Genomic DNA, 23,613 nt, shown 5'->3' on the forward strand with positions numbered 1-23,613 from the left:
TCATTTCTACTGATTCCAATATGGTTAAATAAACATGTCTCTGAAAAAACATCTAAATCTGTCTATTTATAAATACTTAGTTATGGCATCCCATTAGATAATTCCATTACTTTTATCAGGAATTTTTATTTTTATGTATAATTTTAATTGAAAATTGAGGGTGACAAAAGTATTAAAGAAAAAATCTAAAAATAAAAAGTCTTCCATAGGTTTTCTACTTTAAACACTTATTTAATATTTTTAATCAAAAACATTCTATTATTTTTATTATAATCCTCTTTCTTGTCCACAAGTGTGATGGTTAACTTTCTATATTAACCTGACTGGGCTAAAGGATTCCCGGGTAGGTGGTAAACCATTATTTCTGGCTGTGCCTGTGAGGGTGCTTCTGTAAGAGATTAATATTGTGTCTGCAGACTGAGTAAAGAAGATCGCCCTCACCAATGCAGGTGGGCACCATGCAATCTGTTGAGGACCTGAACAGAACAAAAAGTTGAAGAAGGGCAGATTTGCTCTCTCTGCTTGAGCTTAGACATCTATCTTCTCCTGCCCACCACATTCACGCTCCTGGGTCTCAGGCCTTCAGACTCAGACTGAATTATACCGCATGCTTTCCTGGGTCTCTAGTTTGCAAATGGCAAATCGTGGGACTTCTCAGCCCCCACAACTTCATGATCCAATTTCTATGATAAATCTCTCTCTCCATGTATGTTAACTATGTTAATCTGGCTAGACTGAGCTACATTTAATGTTTGGTGTAGCTGTAGGTGCCAGAGCTTCAGTTTTGTCTAGTGCTCTAATTTGTTTTTCTCCCCTATTTTCTTTGGATTATTCATTCATTCCTAGTGTGAAATTTGTAGACTTAATGAGCCAAGAGTTTGTATTTGATCCCAACATTTCAATAATATAAAGATCTATCTCACTTCTGCTACTATAATATGACCTATAGACTGGAGAATGTTTATAGCATGACATGTATTTTTTTGTGTCCTGTATCCTGCAACTTTTCTTCCATCACTCAAAGCAGAATCACTTCCCTCAAATTAGGTTTTTATTATTCAGACACATTCCCATGCATAAAATTGGATTATAACTTGAAAAGTATAAAATACACGTAATCACTATGCTGGTTCCCCTATGTTAATAATTGTTCTTTATAGATATAGTGTTAATTACATGAGAAAAGAAAGAAAGAATATTTATGAGTATAACCACAGCCATTTTGTTTGTTTTGATATGACATTCAAGTTCATACCTTCTTTCCTCTAAAAAATACTCCATTATAAACATTAACTACATCCCAGTATCAAACATGGTCTTTTATATTTTGTAACATCCTGTATCCACCCACTAAACATCTGTAGAAACAGTGAAAGGACATGATAAGACAAGCACACTCTAAGGATTGTATGTATTTAGGTTATTGTTATATATGACAACATTTGTTCCATAATACACATAATATGATGGAAAACAACAACCTAAAAGGAGAAATGTGTCTGGATAAAGCACTGAGCTGGGAGTTTCAGGGTTGAGTTGCCCATGGAGTGAGTCTGCTATCAGTCCACTACACAACCACCAGTTGTCCATGCCTGATTTCCCTCTAAAAGTTGTGGGAAGTTCAAGGGACTTGGGGTTGATTAAGGATAAAGGTAGGACCACAAGAGGCAGTAACTCACAGTAAGCGTTATTGGGCAGTGCTTAGACAGGATTGCATGAGAGGGGAAAGCCCTGAGAACATGAGACCATCCAGACACTTAAGAGTGTGCGGGTCACCAACCAGAGGGAGAGAAGGGTAGGGGGACTCTTAGGGAAGAGGGAGATCAGACAGGGTGCTTACATGTCTAGCAGATGCTGCTCAGCAAAGTCTGTGCCAGAGAGCTACAAACGGTCACAGAAGCCTGGGGCCTTAGAACTATAAGGTCCTATCTTATCAATGGACAGCAAATGCAAGCTGAAGTTTTACAGCTATGCAAAATACGCAGGTTCTAAATGGCTAAAAATCTGCTTCAGGGAGGGGCTATTTTTGAAATAACTGGATGTATAAATTTTGAGTTTGGCACTGGCAGGCTTTCACACTAGTGGGTGTCAGCTTGCCGTGAATAAGTAAACAACCTAGGGACCAATACACAGAGGCCATCTTTACCTCATTAGTATAACAAAGTGGAATAATCATTCTTGCCACATACCTGCCATATGAGTGCTGGGAGGATTAATGAAATAATATTTGCAAAGTCTTTTCAGATTCTTGTCAATGAAGTACTTTATTAATACAAAACAGGCTATTATGGTAAGAAGCCTTTTCTCAAAGTAGAGCTGTTCATGGAGATTATAAACATTAAAATGATTCCTCTAGGTTTTATTGGGAGGGTACTAGTTTTCATATTAAAGTATTTCAGGAATTTTTAAAATCAATTTAAAGCATGGTTTAAACAGAATTATAAAATGAGCATTTGGGTTTGCATAGAAATATTTAAGTAATTAGTTTTCCAAGGATTATTTCTATTTAAATAAGACTTGTTAAGTATAAACTGAGGGAAACATTCTTAGCATCATAAAATATAAAAAAAATCCTGAGTTAATAATTGTGTTTTAACATCTATCTAAATCAGTGCTACACAATTTAACATATATCTAAATCTGCATCTATGATCGGTTTGGGGTAATATTTTTTAGAATAAATGAATTCATTCTTCATATAAGTCACTGTGAATGTCACACTTTAGAACATATGTGTGTGTGTGTGTTTCTGACCAACTTTTCTGTAATTCTTGTGTTTTTTTACATAAATGATTGTAGTATTTAATTATTTTCAATCAGAAGAAAATTCCCTCTCTCTGTCATTATTTTGCTCTCTCTCTTTTCTGTGTGTGCGTGTGTGTGTGTATGTGCATATACATATATGTTTAGTGAGACTGAATGCACAAGTTGAAAGAAATTGTTTTGTATACCAGGAGAGCAGATATGTCATGTTTAATGAATGCCTTTTGTATGATTTATTTACATTTATATAATGTCACCATAGCATAGGTGAGTGAAAAGATAGCTAAAATAATCTCACATAATCTTATTAGCAAATTGTATATATTTTTCACCATTAACCTTTTATCAAATAAAGAGCAAATAATAAAAATCACAACTGATGCTTATATTTCCTCTCATTTTTTAATATATCTCCTCTTAGAATTGTGAGTTCATGAAAAGAGGAGCACATATCTAGCTGGAGAAAGAAAAAAATTACATAATCTGGTCCAACTGATTATTGTTAAGGTACCATTTGTTATTTACCCTAGGTGTTAACTTTCCACTTTCCCTCTTCTACTGGATCTATAAATTACTACATATTACCTTACTTCAGATTCCTGAGAAACATTAACAGGCAGATGGACACTCTTTATTTTTGTTTGGAGTCCTAGCCTTTAATCTGTGCTTAATCACTGGTGACCAGGCCTGAACAGTAATTCATATGAAAAGCATCTATTGTAGTAAATACAGATATTATATTAGCTAATTTAAGAAAAGGAACTTTTAAAAAGGAACTTCAGACAATATTTGTTTTGACTTTCTACCAAGCAAATAAACACACAATAATTAAAATAACCAGAAATTAACAGGATGAAAACATCCAGAATAATTCAATATATTCAATTTAATGATTGATGATCAGATCAACATAACAATTGAGAAAGATGGAATACTTTTGCCTTTTTATGTTCTTAATCCACAAAATTGATTTATAATGAGTAAAACCTATTTGTGGTCAGTTGCCCCAGTAGAATCTAGGATGAAAAAAATGACCAAGGGCCAGAAAACAGATTCAAGAAGATCTAAGGTGATAACAGAAAGTATCTTATACAGTCAGGTTAGTTCATTCGGATCCATTTCTGTCCCTATTACCAAGCTCCCACCTAACACTATGGAGCCTCCAAATTTTGTAAGAATAATATGCTTTCACTTCTTACCTGAAAGAGTAGACATGCAAATCCAAAGAATCACAGAATTTCCTTCCAATTGGTGACCAGCCACAATATCTGAAAAGACAAAGTGAGAGAATTTTGCTGAGACAATCTACAATCCTCAGTGCTACAGCTATTCCCAAGGTGTGATTGCATTTTTTCCACAACCCATACAATATTTCCTTCACTTTCAGCCAGCATTTCCACTGGTCTGGTTGCTTGACTAGTAATAGATCTCCAAACCTTCATCCCTGAGAGATTTGTGCTCACACAGTTACTTTGCCCTTGTTATTAGATGGTTGCTGCAATTTACCATTTTCAAGTCTTTTTGGGTATGGATATACCAAGAAATGTCCCAGAAAATCTCCAGGATCCAGACATATTTCTGCCTTACCCCACCAGGTATAGGAAACAAGAGCCCACGTGGGCAAACAGGGTTGATTACCCAACCAGTTCTGTAAATCCTTTCCTTTCTTCTTGATTCATTGGTGTGGGGAAGCCAAAATAGCAAGAAGGTCTATTCTGCTTCTAGTTTAGTGTAACTCATAATATTTTTCTTGAGGGAGGTATTCTTTTCCTAGGAGCAAAGACCTTAAACCTAGTACTATCTAAGACTGCAAAGATGTGAAGCACACACTGGAAATGATGCAGCTAGAGGCGGATCCTACTTCTACTCCTTGGTTCTAGATCTACTCATATTGAGGCACTCTGCCATATGTCTGCCCTCGGAACAGTGCATCTTGCACATCCTAGAAACAATCTGTCAATCCTATAGGGTTTTTTGTTCATGCTGACTCTTTAGGAGAAATCAAAAGCTTTATAGACAAGCAAAAGCCAAAAGAATTCAGCACCACCAAACCAGCTTTGCAACCACTGCTAAAGGAACTTCTCTAGGCAGGAAAGAAAAGGCCACAACATTTTTGAAACAAGAAAATTACAAAATGGAAAAGTAAAGGCACACTGGTAAAGGCAAACATATAGTAAAAGTAGGAAATCACCCATGCACAAAGGTAGTAGGGAGGTTAAAAGACAAAAAATAGTAAAATCATTTGTATCCACAATACGCAGTTAAGGGACTGACTATAAGAGCCTGTAAATGTCATTACATTGGCTACATATATATATATATATATATATATATATATACACACACACACACACACACACACATACATACACACACACACACACATATAAATAAATAAATGTCATCATTATTATGCCATTGCTCTTTTGACATAAAATGGATCCTCTTCTCTGAGGTAGGGTTGTTTTTGAGATACTGCATAAAAAATCATCCTTGAGCCTTCAGATATTGGGGATGAAGAAGTCACTGAATGTGAGCAAGACAAATACTTATCTAGAAAATTACATGATTGATTACCTAGAATAGTTATCAGTTATGGTAAGGCTGTCTTCTCCAGGCTGGAAGAACTGATATAAGTGATCTACTACCAAATGGCTGAATGGTTCACTATACTGTACTCACTCTTGGTATCTGCAGTGGTGACACTGACATTTATCAGGCAAGAGGAAGCCTATGAAACTGGGCCATTTCATAGTTGCCATCCTTGCCACCATAACTCTTCTTTTAATGAGGTTATTATACTGACCCTGGAGTAGCTAAGAAGAGAAGATGATTGGCATCCTTCTGTGGTGGCAGTGGTAGTAAGAGTCAAATATCCATACATTTTGTGCTTACTTCTATACCTCCTTCTCAGACCTCCAGGCTCCTCCATCTTCCATCAAGTCTTATTCTTGTCAAATCCATGATGAAATGCTTGGTTGTTCATCAAGCAACCACAGTTATGCCCCTTCTCCTTTCATAGAAATCCACATGAATTACATGCTCAAGTATAAGTGTCACAATCCTTCCCACTGGGAGCCATCCCTAAGTAGTGATATAATGTGACAATTCTTTTCTTTTTCCTGGCTATCACCAACACAAATCCCTAACTTACCTGTGATCTAGACCTAAAACTCTATCAGTTAGTTGTAGAGAAACCCCATGAGTCTATAGTTGTGAGGTAGGTAACATGGTGGTTTGGACCCCTTATCATATACTTTACTCATGTATACCATCTTATTCATATGCCATAATCATCTGGTTTTCATAGAGGCCAGACAAATAAAATGAATGGAAATTGATGAGAATCACTACTCCTTCATTCTTCAAAACTTTGAATCTGAATTCCATCTGAAATTGCTTTTGATTTGCTATTTTCTTCAGAAATAAGCTATTTCCTACAATATGTCCTTTTATTCCACATGTGAGATAAAAGACATGAAAATTCTATCAGATTCTAATTATATCCCTCTAAGTTGAACCCAATGTTATATAGGCTTGAACCAAAACTCCAGGAACAGACTAATCAGAAAATCTGACAGTGTCTTAGGTCTCAGTGTAAGAAGTTATTTTACAGCTGGACTGGGACTGCCTCTGCTTATCTCTGAGGAAGTTTGGAATTATGATACTTAACTTTAGCCAAAATGACGTCAAAGGGGCTAAATAATAATTTATAATATGCTGTTTAAAGTTCTAAAATCCTACAGTGGTTCCCAAGGCTGGCTTGTTTACTGGGGGCTGTGTGAAAAGAAGGACATAAAACACTCTACTAGAAATGTTTGGAGAGTTCTTCTAAAAACAAAATTCCTCACACAAATCTTAATCATTCAAAATTTTGAGATAAAAAACTTTAAATAAAAGAACCCTGGGGGATATGCCTAGGAGTCTTCTGGGCGTCACAACTTCTTTGCACTCACTTTTCTCCTCCTATATCATATTATTTATCTTCAATAAAGCCTTATAATAGAATGCTTTGTGGACTTTAATAAGTCTATTTAATTACCTGATGTGTATAACATGTGTGGTGCCCTTACAGCAGTGTCAACCAAGATTCAAAATCTGAGTTCACGATTATTGATTTTTTGGGGGGTAGGATCCAAGGAATATCTATCACATATACATGAAATATCATTTAAGTGTCTTTGTTCAAGAGGACTCAGCACTGTTTGATCAAGAGACTCTGTGCCTGATTTACATTAGTACACTGGGTGGGAGATGGCTTTTCATGCAATGGTAGCCTTTAGACTCTGCTCACCAGGTCTTATTTTTTATTTCTTTATTTTATTTGTTATTGTTTATTATTCTTGAATTTAGACAATTCAAGAAACACTACAGTTAACTGTGTACATAGCATGCCCCTAAGAGCACCATAATATATTACCTTAAGATATCAGGTCACTGAGAGTCAAATACCCTGATTTTCACTCTGGCCTTCCATTCTTCTATGGCAATCAATTCCACCTTGCTTTTGACAGTTAAATGCTGCTATCCTGAAGTCTCCAGTATCAGTACTACTATGGACTCAAGTTTCATGGCAACAGTGCCCACTACCAACTCTTGTCTTTAGAGGATAGCCACCATGGAGTCTCTCAAAGATACCAGCTCCCCTTACCAGGGCATTCTTTATTTCTTCAGTTAAGGGAATGTCTTCTGGGCTCAAACAGGAAACAGAATTCTTAGGTAGTATATGCTAAATATAGTCTGAACCCTTTTATCCCTTCCTCAGTACTCCAACAAAGTGGTTCTGTCATTTTTAACTCACTTATTCTAGGCTGTTTTCAACTTTCAAGCAGACATTTCAGGAAACTATGAGGACTGGGTTTAATTTTCTTTCTAGTACATAAAATCTTGAGCAACAGTGTGGTCGCATAAATAAATTCTCTCCAATACAAGCTTATATCCCACTTGCCTTATTTCTATACTTTTCCAGTATACCCACAAAGTTTTCTACCAGTTTCTGCAGGACCTATTTCCCAGATTCTGTATTTTCTTTAGCAAATAAATTATTTCATTTTGCTGGATGAACCACACTGCCTTTCTGATGTTCTTTTCAGAAGTGATCCTGATTAATGGCCTGAAGGTAATGAGTGGTAAAACATACATATTGAGAAGAAAAAAGCATTATCTTATGAGGAACTTACCTCCCATGTGGTAACTGCACATGTTTAGACATGAGGACATTTCTCATGTGTAAGACTGGGAAGAGAGTGCTATTTATTTTAGCCCAGAGAATTTAGGAGAATGTAAGGGTTTAATATTTTCATGTTCAGTTTCCTCATTCTCCTTGCCAGGTCACAAGTCCACAATTTTTACTTATCAGAGCCATGCTATAATGTAAGAACATTGTCAAGTCTGGCCATTAATTTTAATTGTCAGCTTTGCTACCTTTACAATTAGATCTGTGGCTTAATTTTCAATAAAAGTTGCCCTAAGCCTGTAAGAGATGAGCATCTACTCAAAAGCTGCCACAGAAGCTCTTTGCTTTTACAGTTTTACAGAACACCTTCAATTTCCAGTTGGCTGCACTGAGCCTATAATTTTCGTTCTGTGGGCTTTCCAATGTCATTAATGGAAGCCAACCCACTCTTCAGTCATTACCATTATCATTGCCCTTGTACCATTCAAGTGCCACAGTTCCCATATATCCAACAGCTCTCCATCCACTTACACCTCATCCCGATTAATCAAAGGTGAAATCCTTAACACTTGCGATGTGAATACATGCCACATTTTATCACTGGTTCATTTCTGGTATCAGCTGTTTTATTGTGGGCTTTTGGGAAAGCAGACCTTGAGGCAAACACTCATAGGCTACTACTTGATTAGGAAGTACAATCCTAAAGAAACCAGAGGTGGGGAAAATGTGAGTGAGACAAGGAATGTCAGAGAAAAAATAAAACCTCCTGGTTACCAGAAACTTTGCATTAAGTAAAATCATTTTTCTGAGAAGCAGTATATGTTACTCTGGCTATCAACAAATCAGCCCTGGAGTCAAAGGAGAATTTATCTGCTGGCTTCTTCTCTCTCTCATTGGTTAAAACTTTGCTTTATGTCTCTGCAGCGTGGGACATGTGAGGGTAATATGCATGTCGCATGGACGTGCATGTTTTGGAGTCCCAGGGAAAAACTGAGGGGGAGGTGAGGGACACTTGGTGTGGACATGAGGTAAAGTGACATTGGGCTGTGCCTGCTGCTTGGGCTGCAGCCTTGGCCGAGATAAAACAGATTGTTGCCATGCTTAGTTGGTATGAAACATGTTGGCAAGAGCTCCAGATATATGAAAATTACAAGTTTATGAAATTGTGTAAATGAAGTGGCTCATCCAAACATAAACCAAAACCAAACAGCATTTCTTTTCTCCACACTCTGCTGCCCTCTTGATTTTTACCTCCCAAAGGCAAAACTTTCAACTCTTTTTGGCTCTTTCTTCTGGTATTTAGCAAAATCTTTTTAATAACAAACTTACTGGTGTTTAGGCAAACATTTTAAAACAACATGCTGCTACTATTCTTCCTTTTTAAAAAAAATCATTTTAGGCAATAACTACTGACCTTCTGAAGCTGATGATTAGGTCACGTGAATTACACTACCACATTTACACATATACACACATACAAAATGCACTCATGCTCTAATATGCATACACACACCCAAGCGCACACACACACACATCTGTCCTACCCACTTAAAAATAAAGATTGCATTATAACTGCTTGGTTGAATTACTGTTATGACCACATAAATGCTATTCACAGCTGGCTCACATTCTAATATATGTTTTTGTTGCTGTTCCATTGACCTAGCTTTAATAATTGACTAATTTACTTGCTTGCACAGTTTTTTCTACTGTTGCTAATTCAGCATCAAACATTAAAAAAAAAGAAAACTATAAAAATTGTCCTCAGGTTCATGAAAAAGAAATCTCCCATGACCCACCAGCCTCTTACTCTGCACTGAACTGCCAGCTCCAGCTTGTAGCTGTGCTCCACAGCTGTCCTAATGGGATGTCCTCAGCTGTCCTGTGATGTGCCCTCATAGATACTTCGGGATTTGCTTATTCCTCAGTCTTCTATTAAATCCCTCATTTAGATTCCTGGGTTCAATGGTTTTCTTTTGCTTGTTTTACTTCATCATTTATTATGGAGTGTATCTTTTAAGAAAGGAGAACTGTAATATAACATATTAACACCTTGTATTTCTTAAAACATATTCATACTGCTTTCGTATCTGACTATTTTGCCTATACCTCTCTGCCAAGTCATTTAGCACCCTCGTATCTCAATACCTCCTCCCATTTTCCCAGGTCCTTTTTTTTGTTGTCTCACATTTGATCAGGTCTTCTGATTTTTGTTTTTTTATTTATATAGAATTTTTATTCTCTAATATATTTTGAGTGAGAATTTAGGAGGGAATGGATATACACATGTGCATCAACCACACATGTTTAATCTTAAGTCTATATACTCATGTCTTTTCATTTTTCCTAAATTATGAAGAAAAGACACTGGAAGAATTACATGAATCTTGTGGTACCATCACTTATGTTATATAACATCTTTTCCAGTGGGACATTCAGTTCTTCTGGACATAGGATTCCCCCAATACCCTATACAAACAACATGCCAGAAGATATATTCAAGTCCAGAAAAGTGCAAGAATCTCCACAATTCAGTGGGTCTTTTATTATCAGTTGGATGAGCCACTTCTGAATCACTCTAATACGTAAAAACAAAATTGTGTGATAGTTTCTTCAGTAAGTATGTCAGTATGTCGTTTGCAAAAGCCTAAATCTTGTGATCAAGAACATTCTACATATTGACATTTTCTGAAGTTGCAAATTTAAATTGGACCCTACAAAATTTGTATTTTCTCTCAAACTCTCTTTCATAGGTATTATATTTGACTAGATTAGGCAAGTTATGTTTAACTTTCTCAATGGAAAAAGTATAATATTTATGTCATTGTGTAGTCAGAAAAGAATGAGTTGCAGTGTTTAAAATATACAGTATTACAAGCATTATTTATAAATATGAGGTAAAAAACAATATACACCACTTCTCTTGTGACAATACACATAACAAAAGGTTGATAACAGTTGATAGGAATTATTTTCTGAATGCCATCCGTGGAGACTGATTGGCTGCTCTTTAAATATATGATGGCTATTATTATTATTTATTTATTTATTTTTAGTTTTCTTATATATATTTTTATACAGCAGGTTCTTATTAGTCATCCATTTTATACACATCAGTGTATATATGACAATCTCAATCTCTCAATTCATCACACCACCACCCTCAACCCCCGCTGCTTTCCCCCCTTGGTGTCCATACGTTTGTTCTCTACATCAGTGTCTCAATTTCTGCCCTGCAAACCGGTTCATCTGTACCATTTTTCTAGTTTCCACATATATGTGTTAATATATGATATTTTTCTCTGACTTACTTCACTCTGTATGAGTCTCTAGATCCATCCACGTCTCTACAAATGACCCAATTTCGTTCCTTTTTATGGCTGAGTAATATTCCATCGTATATATGTACCACATCTTTATCCATTCGTCTGTCGATGGGCATTTAGGTTGCTTCCATTACCTGGCTATTGTAAACAGTGCTGCAATGAACATTGGGGTGCATGTGTCTTTTTGAATTACGGTTCTCTCTGGGTATATGCCCTGTAGTGGGATTGCTGGATCATATGGTATTTCTATTTTTAGTTTTTTAAGGAAGCGCCACACTGTTCTCCATAGTGGCTGTATCAATTTACATTCCCACCAACAGTGCAAGAGGGTTCCCTTTTCTCCACATCCTCTCCAGCATTTGTTGTTTGTAGATTTTCTGATGTGTATTCTGACTGGTGTGAGATGATACCTCATTGTAGTTTTCATTTGCATTTCTCTAATAATTAGTGATGTTAAGCAGCTTTTCATGTGCTTCCTGGCCATCTGTATGTCTTCTTTGGAGAAAAGTCTATTTAGGTCTTCTGCCCATTTTTGGATTGGGTTGTTTGTTTTTTTAATATTGAGCTGCATGAGGTGTTTATATATTTTGGAGATTAATCCTTTGTCTGTTGATTTGTTTGCAAATATTTTCTCCCATTCTGAGGGTTGCTTTTTCATCTTATTTATGGTTTCCTTTGCTGTGCAAAAGCTTTTAAGCTTCATTAGGTCCCATTTGTTTATTTTTGTTTTTATTTCCATTACTCTAGAAGGTGGATAAAAAAAAGATCTTGCTGTGAATTACGTCAAAGAGTGTTCTTCATATGTTTTCCGTTAAGAGTTTTAGAGTGTCCAGTCTAACATTTAGGTCTCTAATCCATTTTGAGATTATTTTTGTGTATGGTATTAGGGAGTGTTCTAATTTTATTCTTTTACATGTAGCTGTCCAGTTTTCCAAGCACCACTTACTGAAGAGACTGTCTTTTCTCCATTGTATATCCTTGCCTCCTTTGTCACAGATTAGTTGACCATAAGTGTGTGGGTTTATCTCTGGGCTTTCTATCTTGTTCCACTGATCTATATTTCTGTTTCTGTGCCACTACCATATTGTCTTGATTACTGTAGCTTTGCAGTATAGTCTGAAGTCAGGGAGTCTGATTCCTCCAGCTCCGTTCTTTTTCCTCAAGACTGCTTTGGCTATACAGGGTATTTTTGTCTCCATACAAATTTTAAGATTTTTTTTTTTGTTGTTCTGTAAAATTGCCTTTGGTAATTTGATAGGGATTGCATTGAATTTGTAGATTGCTTTGGGTCATATAGTCATTTTCACAATATTGATTCTTCCAATCCAAGAATATGGTATATATCTCCATCTGTTGGTATCATCTTTAATTTCCTTCATCAATGTCTTATAATTTTCTGCATACAGGTCTTTTGTCTCCCTAGGTGGGTTTATTCCTAGGTATTTTATTCTTTTTGTTGCAATGGTAAATGGGAGTGTCTCCTTAATTTCTCTTTCAGAGTTTTCATCATTAGTGTATAGGAATGCAAGAGATTTCTGTGCATTAATTTTGTATCCTGCAACTTTACCAAATTCATTGATTAGTTCTAGTAGTTTTCTGGTGGCATCTTTAGGATTCTCTATGTATAGTATCATGTCATCTGCAAACAGTGACAGTTTTACTTCTTCTTTTCCAATTTGTATTTCTTTTATTTCTTTTTCTTCTCTGTTTGCCGTGGCTAGGACTTCCAAAACTATGTTGAATAATAGTGGTGAGAGTGGACATCCTTGTCTTGTTCCTGATCTTAGAGGAAGTGCTTTCAGTTTTTCACCATTGAGAATGGTGTTTGCTGTGGGTTTGTCATATATGGCCTTAATTATGTTGAGGTAGGTTCCCTCTATTCCCACTTTCTGGAGAGTTTTTATCATAAATGGGTGTTGAATTTTGTCAAAAGCTTTTACTGCATCTATTGAGATGATCATACAGTTTTATTTTTCAATTTGTTAATATGGTGTATTACATTGATTGATTTGCATATATTGAAGAATCCTTGCATCCCTGGGACAAATACCACTGGATTATGGTGTATGATACTTTTAATGTGTTCTTGGATTCTGTTTGCTAGTATTTTGTTGAGGATTTTTGCATCTATATTCATCAGTCATATTGGTCTGTAATTTTCTTTTTTTGTAGCATCTTTGTCTGGTTTTGGTATCAGGGTGATGGTGGCCTCATAGAATGAGTTTGGGAGTGTTCCTTTCTCTGCAAGTTTTTGGAAGAGTTTGAGAAGGATGGGTGTTAGCTCTTCTCTAAATGTTTGATAGAATTCACCTGTGAAGCCATCTGGTCCTGGACTTTTGTTTGTTGGAAGATTTTTAATCACAGTTTCAATTTCATTACTTGTGATTGGTCTGTTCATATTTTCTATTTCTTCCTGGTTCAGTCTTGGAAGGTTATCCCTTTTTAAGAATTTGTCCATTTCTTCCAGGTTGTCCATTTTATTGGCATAGAGTTGCTTGTAGTAGTCTCTTAGGATGCTTTATATTTCTATGGTGTCTGTGGTAACTTCTCCTTTTTCATTTCTAATTTTATTGATTTGAGCCCTCTTCCTCTTTTTCTTGATGATTCTGGCTAATGGTTTATCAATTTTGTTTATCTTCTCAAAGAACCAGCTTTTAGTTCTATTGATCTTTGCTATTGTTTTCTTTCTTTCTATTTCATTTATTTCTCCTCTGATCTTTATGATTTCTTTCCTTTTGCTAACTTTGGGTTTTGTTTGTTCTTCTTTCTCTAGTTCATTTAGGTGTAAGGTTAGATTGTTTATTTGAGATTTTTCTTGTTTCTTGAGGTAGGCTTGTATAGCTATAAACTTCCCACTTAGAACTGCTTTTGCTTAAGCCCATAGGTTTTGGATTGTCGTGTTTTCATTGTCCTTTGTCTCTAGGTATTTTTTGATTTCCTCTGACTTCTTCAGTGATCTGTTGGTTATTTAGTAACGTATTGTTTAGTCTCCATTTGTTTGTGTTTTTTACATTTTTTCCCACGTAATTCATTTCTAATCTCATAGCATTGTGGTCAGAAAAGATGCTTGATATGATTTCAATTTTCTTAAATTTACTGAGGCTTGATTTGTGACCCAGGATGTGATCTATCCTGGAGAATGTTCCGTGCACACTTGAAAAGATAGTGTAATCTGCTGTTTTTGGATGGAATGTCCTATAAATATCAATTAAATCTATCTGCTCTATTGTGTCATTTAAAGCTTCTGTTTTCTTATTTATTTTCATTTTGGATGATCTGTCCATTGGTGTAAGTGAGGTGTTAAAGTTCCCCACTATTACTTTGTTACTGTCAATTTCCTCTTTTAGAGCTGTTAGCAGTTGCCTTATGTATTGAGGTGCTCCTATGTTGGGTGCATATATAATTGTTATATCTTCTTTTTGGATTGATCCCTTGATTATGTAGTGTCCTTCCTCGTCTCTTGTAACATTCTTTATCTTAAAGTCTATTTTATGTGACATGAGTATTGTTACTCCAGCTTTCTTTTGGTTTCCATTTGCATGGAATATCTTTTTCCATCCCCTCACTTTCAGTCTGTATGTGTCCCTAGGTCTGAAGTCTAGGTCTCTTGTAGGCAGCACATATATGGGTCTTGTTTTTGTATCCATTCAACAAGCCTGTATTTTTTGGTTGGAGCATTTAATCCATTCACGTATAAGGTAATTATCGATATGTATGTTCCTATTACCATGTTCTTAATTGTTTTGGGTTTGCTTTTGTAGGTCTTTTTCTCCTCTTGTGTTTCCCTCTTAGAGAAGTTCCTTTAGCATTTGTTGTAGAGCTGGTTCGGTGGTGCTGAATTCTCTTAGCTTTTGCTTGTCTGTAAAGCTTTGATTTCTCCATTGAATCTGAATGAGATCATTTCTGGGTAGAGTAATGTTGGTTGAAGGTTCTTCCCTTTCATCACTTTAAGTATGTCATGCCACTCCCTTCTGGTTTGTAGAGTTTCTGATGAGAAATCAGCTGTTAACGTTATGGTAGTTCCCTTGTATGTTATTTGCCGTTTTTCCCTTGCTGCTTTCAATAATTTTTCTTTGTCTTTAATTTTTGCCAATTTGATTACCATGTGTCTCAGCGTGTTTCTCCTTGGGTTTATCCTGTATGGAACTCTCTGTGCTTCCTCGACTTGGGTGGCTATTTCCTTTCCCATGTTAGGGAAGTTTTCATGTATAATCTCTTCAAATATTTTCTCGGGTCCTTTCTCTCTCTCTTCTCCTTCTGGAACCCCTATAATGCAAATGTTGTTGCATTTAATGTTGTCCCAGAAGTCTCTTAGGCTGTCTTCATTTCTTTTCATTCTTTTTTCTTTATTCTGTTCTGTAGCAGTGAATTCCACCATTCTGTCTTCCAGGTCTCTTATCCGTTCTTCTGCCTCAGTTATTCTGCTATTGATTCCTTCTAGTGTATTTTTCATTTCAGTTATGGTATTGTTCATTTCTGTTTGTTTGTTCTTTAATTCTTCTAGATCTTTGTTAAACATTTCTTGCATCTTCTCGATCTTTGCCTCCAATCTTTTTCCGAGGTACTGGATAATCTTCACCTTCATTATTCTGAATTGTTTTTTCTGGAAGGTTGCCTATCTCCACTTCATTTAGTTGTTTTTCTGGGGTTTTATCTTGTTCCTTCATCTGGTACATAGCCCTCTTCCTTTTCATCTTGTCTGTCTGTCTGTGAAAGTGGTTTTTGCTCCACAGGTGCAGGATTGTAGTTCTTCTTGCTTCTGCTGTCTGTCCTCTCAATGGCTATTATTAAATTCAATTTATACATAACTTCAATGCTCTGGAAGTGAGATCATTGTATAAAAAAAGTGTTTGCTAGATTTGTTAAAGTAAGACTGTGATAGCATTCCAGAAATTAATGTTCACTCATGCATGTATATCCAGTTAACTCTTAGCAAAGATGATAAGTTCTTTCAACTTTAAGAATAGTATTTTCTTAAATACTTAAGCAGCTACCAGGGGGAAAGTATTTAAAGTAGTACTGATTCAAAAATTTGGGAAAATAGTATCTCAGTAATAGCAGGGTTAGAAAGAGACAATACAACCTGCAGCAGAGCAATATGGGATCAGATGCACCTTTTTCTTTGTGTACTTACTGTTAAGACAATACAGGGATTTTAAAAGATTCACAATGTTTTAGACACAATATTTTTATGTGACAGAGATTCATAAAAATTGATATTTTCTTTCTTCCTGAAATTTAGTTTTAGAAGAGCAAATTTTTAAATGTGACATTCTAATAAAGTTATGTTGAATTTTTGGCCTGTACACTTTGCAACATATTTTTTAAAAGTATTAGCTTTTGGCTTCAGTTTGTTGTGTATATGAATTATTAGAAGTGTTGTACATGGAAAAGAGTTAAATGTTCCATTGTTAAGACTGTAGTTATAAATGTGAGACATTTTTACATCCAAATCTCTTTTTAGAGAAGAAGTACAAGCATAGTAAAAAGCTTTTTTCTAAAACAGAACAATTATGTTTAATAGTGGAAAGAAGAAGTGCTGTAATGTGTTTAATTGATATTAAGATTAGTCTCCGTCCTGCAGGAAAGTGAAATGGCCAATTCTACTTACCAACATGATGGCTCCAAAGGAAGTTAATAAGAAACAGCTGAAATTTCTTGAGTCCTTAATCAAAATCTTTTGTTTTCAAGTGGATCATCAAATACTTTACTCCCATATATTCTATATTAGCTGAAATCTTAAATTGATTTGCTTCACATTTCTAACTAACTTTATTCTAATTCCTAATGTCCTAATGATAAATGCATGCTAAGTTAAACATGTTAAACCTTGATTCAATTGTATAGGCTTGTTTTATTTGAGGTTTTCAAGAGTATATTTTTATAATCACATCGTCTCTGATTTATTACATTACAATGATGCTGGGAACAATAATAATGGATCTAAAAGTCTATGACCTTTTAAAGAATATATGAAAACCGTTCGGATGAATGATTAATACAAGGTACGTACAAAGACAGATGGTGTAAGATCTCTGACATTGTACCATGTTAGTATTTCAGACCAGTTTGTTATAGAAAAAGGTCACTCAATATTAGAGACAGGCTGTAAGAGAAAATGTAGCTTGAAAGACTGACGAAATAAAAGTTGGGAATGTGGTAGGACCTCTATGAATATTAACTGTATTATGATTGTAGATATAAGCAAATGCATTAAAAAGTCCTGAAAGTACATAAAGGAGTAAGTATGCTCTATCTTTGATTCAACTACTACAGTATTTTGAAGTGTTTTAACTTCCAATTAACTCAATACATAAGTACATATGATTTTTTAAAAAAACAATTTGGCCCATATCTGCCTTTTCTTCTCTAACTTCACATCACCTCTGGTCACATTTTCCCCTGTAAGTACTATACATACTGTTGACTCCCAAATCTATGATTTTCCACCCCATAATATCCAAGGATCTCCAGAACTGCATGTACAAATTCCTTTGATACTTCCCTTTGAAAATCTAATACATCTTAATGTTAACATGGACACAAAATAGTATTATTGATTCCTACCTTCCCCCATGCTATCTTTGCCTCCTCAGTTTTTCCTGATTCTGTATGCAGCATCACATCTACCCAACATAAAAATCAAGGACATATTTCTGGCTCTTCCCTATCCCTAAACTTCTATCTCATCCATCATCAAGTTCTTCAATCACTATCTTTAAGATGTATATTAAGTCCCCAGATATTCCATCTCAACTGCAACCATCTACATCACCAATATCTGTCCCCTAGACTACTGTAATACACACTTACTGGCCTCCCTGCTTCTAATTTTGGCCTTTACAATCCATTTTCCACATAGCCAGTTATTATCAACTTTTCCAAACAAAATTATTTATGTAATTTCCCTGCTTAAATTGTTTCAATCATTTCCCAAAGCAGGAAGAATAAAGCCCCAACTCTCTAAACTGGATTACAAAACATGATACCGACACATCCTTTAACTACCTAATCTCCTACATTCCCATTATTTTCCAATGACACTGGCTTTTGAAATGTTCCAGATTATTTCTGCCCTTGGACATTTGTGATAATTGGCTGCTCTTCTTGAGATATGCTTTCCTTTGGTCTTCATGGAGCTGACATCTTACCTTTTTACATGCTCCCAAATGACACTTACAAAAATGAAACAACAAAAAATGAAAATAAATATGGAACCCTGACTACATGCAGCAAAAAAGGGGGAACCCCGGAGTGACACTGAATAAAAAACCCGAAAGGTTAGCGCAAAAGCCTAGATACTAGATTTATGTATTCAACTCTAAATCCACTTGAACGTTTTATAGTGAATTACTGATTTTCCCTCACCATTTCCAATATGTTCCATATCTCCATATCTGCTGACAGCTAGTACATCATAGTCGATCATATAAAATCCCCTTAGGATCATCTTTGACACCTCTCTCTTTTTCATAAGCTGTATCTATTGTCTGAATTTTTTTTGGTTACACATAACATATACAGAATTTTAATACTTACCAACACATCCATTGCTCCACCTTGGGTTAAATTTCCATTCCATATGGCTACCAGCAATAGCCTCCACAGGGATCCTAATAAAAGTAAGTCATGTCATGTTTCTCTTCTGCTTAAAAATCATCCACGGACTTCCTATCTCACTCAGAGAAGAATGAATGGTTATCAAAATGGATAACAGAAATGACAAGACCTGGCTTCCTATTCAGATCTAGTGTCCTCTTCCACTTGTCCTCTTTGATCTCGTCACAAAGGCCTCACTGATCTTTTAAATCAAACCGAGCCTGTAGAGGCAGGATTTACCACTTCCTTGGCTTTCTGCCTTAAATGTTCTCTCACCTGGTATTTACCTAGCTTGTTCACGCATCAACTTCAAGTCTTTTTTCAAATGTTAACTTCTCAGTGGAAGATACCTAAACACCATGTTTAAAGATACATGCTTGTTCTTTCCTCATTTGTTCTCTCCTTTCCCTTGTTTATTTTTAGAGCACTTTTCATCATCTAATACTCTATAAACTTTACCTAATCAATTGTTTAACTCTCTTCTCTCTTTCTCTCTCTTCTAAATGAATATAAATTATATAAATGTAGGGATTTTTGTCTGTTTTGTTCAATGTTATCTCATACTTAGTAGGCAGGATGGCAATATTGGATGCTAAATAAATAACTATATAAATAAATACACAAATGACCAAGTAGTTAATGAATCTAACAGACAATATGAAAACTTTGAAGGAGAAAAAAATTTAGCTATATGGTAAGACTTTAAAGGATACCTATATCAATAGCATTTACTCCATTTTTGCATATAAAAATGATAAACATTACAAACTTATCAATCTCTTCAACTAGGTTATAGATTCAGTGCAACTTAAAATCAAAATGATAATAGAAATTTAATTTTTTGGAAACTTGGTAAGCCTATTAACATTATATAAAATAATTAAGTCCAAGGATATTCAAGATACTCCCCAAAAAGGATATATCGGTGGCACTAGCCCTATCAGATAGACATTCTAATTATAAATACATTGTGTGGTAGGCAGTCTCTAAGATAAAGTTCAGTGATTTCTACTTCCTGGTCTTCTAATAACCCTTTGCAATCCATTTCATTTAAGTGTCTCCTGAATTTACTGACTTGTATGTAATAAATAGCATAGGGCAGGTACAATGCGATGCTAATTTAGAGACTGAGTAATAAAAAGACTGTTGCTTTTGTGTTGGGTGTACTCTCTCTCACTCTTCCTCAAACTGCTTTCTCTGTGAGATGAAAATACAGCTGCCATGTCATGAGGCAGCCCTGTGGGGATCCCCAGGTGGTGAGGGGCCAACACCAACCACGTTTGGACATAGATCCTTCCCCAAGTTGAGCCATCAGCTGACACTGTTGTTCAGTCAATAATTGGTCTACGGCCTCATGAGAGACCTTGACCCACAAGCACATGAAGAAGTCATGTTTGGATTGCTGACCCAAAGAAAGTGTTAAATAATAAATGTTTGTTGTTATTAGATTCTAAGTTTGGGTATAATTTATAATGCAGAAATATGCATTACAGCAGCATAATATGTAGCAAAATCAGGGTAATTAGGAAATGATATATTGGAAAGAAGATATATAAATGTTAAAGAAGAGAACAGAGAGTCCAGAAACATATTTATGCATATATAAAATCTTGATCCAAAACAGATGTAGAATTGCAGGTTAAAAAAGGTACCACTTATTGCTGATTTGTCTAATAATATTTAAAATGTGATTTTTTTCTTGTAAAATTGTGGAAGTGAAATGGGAAAATACTAACAAATATAGAATGCTACTTGTTTCCTTGGAACTGATGCACTGAAGATTTATTCCTAGCTTGTGGAAGGACAGATTATTATGGCAAAATTATTATTGTTACTAGAATACCAAATGCTATAACAAATTGGTACTGACAGAAGGAGGATTTGATTGAATTATCAAATGCACTCAGTCAAAATTCTAATACAACAAAATCAATTGCACTTCTGTTCTTTTGTCATTTAAGCTCATTTGTATTGAATGGGGAAATAAATGGGAAAAAAACAGGAAATAATTTTACTCATTCACAAAATATTCCCATTATTTTTCCTGAAATAAAAATTTTATACATTACCCAATGTTAATACTAACAATATTCTGAGTAGCTTACTAAAACAGGACATAAAGACCTCTAATTATTACCAAATATCTTAAGAAGTGTATATGTCTACTAATGTGGCTAATTAATTGTCAAATGTCACTGGAAGATGCAGTGGTAACTAGTACCAATAATCAAGCATTTCACATAGAAGGATAACTGAATGACATAGGTTATGTGCATTGTCAAAAGTCACACGCTGATTGTTAAAAAACAAAAACCTGTCTCATCTCTCATCAAGAAGACAAATAGCTTTGTTATCATTATACAACTACTTCCTGAATAACTGACAGTTATGTATAACCAGTCATTGTTTTTGGTTACTACGTTTTGTATTAATGTCAATAAAATATGTACTTGAAAACCATTTTCTATATCTGATCTAAATTTTTAGGCTCTATACTTTCATAAAATAGTATTTAAGCATCAAGATGATCTCCAACAGTATGTAATTTCTCCATTTTCATCACTAAATTCATGGGCTATAAAAGGAAGCGATTAAACTCTAGCTGTGTCAGACCATAAAGACAAAGGTACAAAGTATCTGACCTTATAGACTTTTTATGAATTACTGTACATCAAGGATGATGAAAAGCTATTAATTGAAAATTCTGAACATATCATAGAAGTTTTAATAGAAGTTTGGGATTCCCATTGTTCATTGATAATATATAATTTTAGGAATTATTTTGGTAAATTATCAGACTTGTGTGATAGAAAAATTGATATACACGTTATGATCTTAACAATATATTCTGCAATTAAATATAGAGTGAATTTAATGTCTATGATTCCTTAAGGTAAACTTCTGGTAGCTTGGATGTATGTATGTATGTGTGTGTGTGTGTGTGTGTGTGTGTGTGTGTGTGTGTGTGTGTGTGTGTGTGTGTGTATTTAACACCTTTAATTGTCATCTTTCATATATATATATGGAAAACATATGAAATGTGATAGGGGCTCAGTGAAGTGTAAGTTCACTCTGCAGGACAAGCAAAAATGTTTCCTGAAAACAAGTTTGTGACTCTTTCAACATTACCCACATTCAGGACACAAAATGGTCAGGATTGGAAATTAAAATATAAATAGATCCAGGAAAGAAAAATCAATAAATGGCATATCATGCATATTAGAAACTTCTGCTCTGCAAAAGACTTTATTAATTAGATAAAAAGTCACAGAATGGGAGAAAATATTTGCAAATGACATACCAAAGGATTTTTAGCCAGAATATATAAAGAGCTCCCTACATCCAACAGTAAGAAAACAATTCAATTAGAAGATATGCAAAGGCAGTTGAACAGACACTTTTAATAAAAAGGATAGCAAATGGAAAATAAGCACATGAAAAGACATTTAATTCATTAGCCATTAGGGAAATGCAAATTAAATCTGATGAAATAGTACTACACACCTATTAGAAAGGCTGGAATAAAAAGTACTGATTGTTCCAAGTACTGGTGAGAATGTGGAGCAATTGCATCTCTCATACATTTCTGGTGGGTAGTAAAATGATAGTCATTCTGGAAAACAATTTGGCAGTTTCCTATAAAAATATAACATGCATCTACCATACAATCCAGCTATCACACTGATGGATATTTATCCTAGAACAATGAAAACCCATATTCATAGAAAAACCTGTTGATCCATGTTCATAGCAGATTTGGGCTCATATGAGCCAAAAACTGGAAACAGTCCAAATGTTCTTTAATGGATGAACGCATGAACAAATGGTGGTACATCCATGCAATTGAATATTACTTAGCAGTAAAAAGGAACTGACTATTGATTTCTACAACAACTCTGATGGATTTTGAGGTCATTATGCTGGGTGAAAAAAGCCAATAACAAAGGTTACATACTGTAAGAATCCATTTATTTAATTCTCTTCAAATTATACAATCATTGTAACAATAATAGAGAAAAGATTAGTGTTTCTCATGAATTAAGATTTGGAGGAAGCTGTAACACAAGGGAGCTTCTTCTCTGTGATGGAAGAGTTTTTGTTTTCTGATTGTGATGATGCTTACACAAATACACACATCTGATAAAATTACACAGCACTATACACCAAAAAAATGTGCATGTAAAAACTAGTGAATCTTTTGTGTTTCCATACAAATTGTGAATTTTTTTGTTCTAGTTTTGTGAAAAATGCCATTGGTGGTTTGAAAGGGATTGCACTGAATCTGTAGATTGCTTTGGGTAGTAGAGTCATTTCCACAATGTTGATTCTTCCAATCCAAGAACATGGTATATCTCTCCATCTGTTAGTATCATCTTTATTTCTTTCATCAGTGTCTTATAGTTTTCTGCATACAGGTCTTTTGTCTCCTTAGGTAGCTTTATTCCTATGAATTTTATTCTTTTTGTTGCAATGGTAAAGGGGAGTGTTTGCTTAATTTCTCTTTCAGATTTTTCATCATTAGTGTATAAGAATGCAAGAGATTTCTGTGCATTAATTTAGAACAGTATGGTACTGGCAGAAAAACAGAAGTATAGAACAGTGGAACAGGATAGAAAGCCCAGAGATAAACCCGTGCACATATGGTCACCTTATCTTTGATAAAGGAGGCAAAAATATACAATGGAGAAGATAGCCTCTTCAGTAAGTGGTGCTGGGAAAACTGGACAGCTACATGTAAAAGAATGAAAT

At 35.0% G+C, this 23,613-nt stretch overlaps 1 long non-coding RNA gene across 1 annotated transcript in view; it reads right to left on the reverse strand.

Annotated features, from left to right (window-relative positions):
- The window catches only part of LOC307187107, a 97,117-nt gene that overhangs the window by 20,215 nt on the left and 53,289 nt on the right, over positions 1 to 23,613 (reverse strand). The window contains exons 3-4 of the long non-coding RNA XR_013828531.1: positions 18,805 to 18,878; positions 3,963 to 4,031 (exon numbers count right to left, since the gene is read on the reverse strand). This is a non-coding gene — a long non-coding RNA (uncharacterized lncRNA). The remainder of the gene's footprint in view (positions 1 to 3,962; positions 4,032 to 18,804; positions 18,879 to 23,613) is intronic.

Source organism: Stenella coeruleoalba, assembly GCF_951394435.1.
Source record: "Stenella coeruleoalba genome assembly, chromosome: 5".
Classification (NCBI taxonomy): Eukaryota; Metazoa; Chordata; class Mammalia; order Artiodactyla; family Delphinidae; genus Stenella; species Stenella coeruleoalba.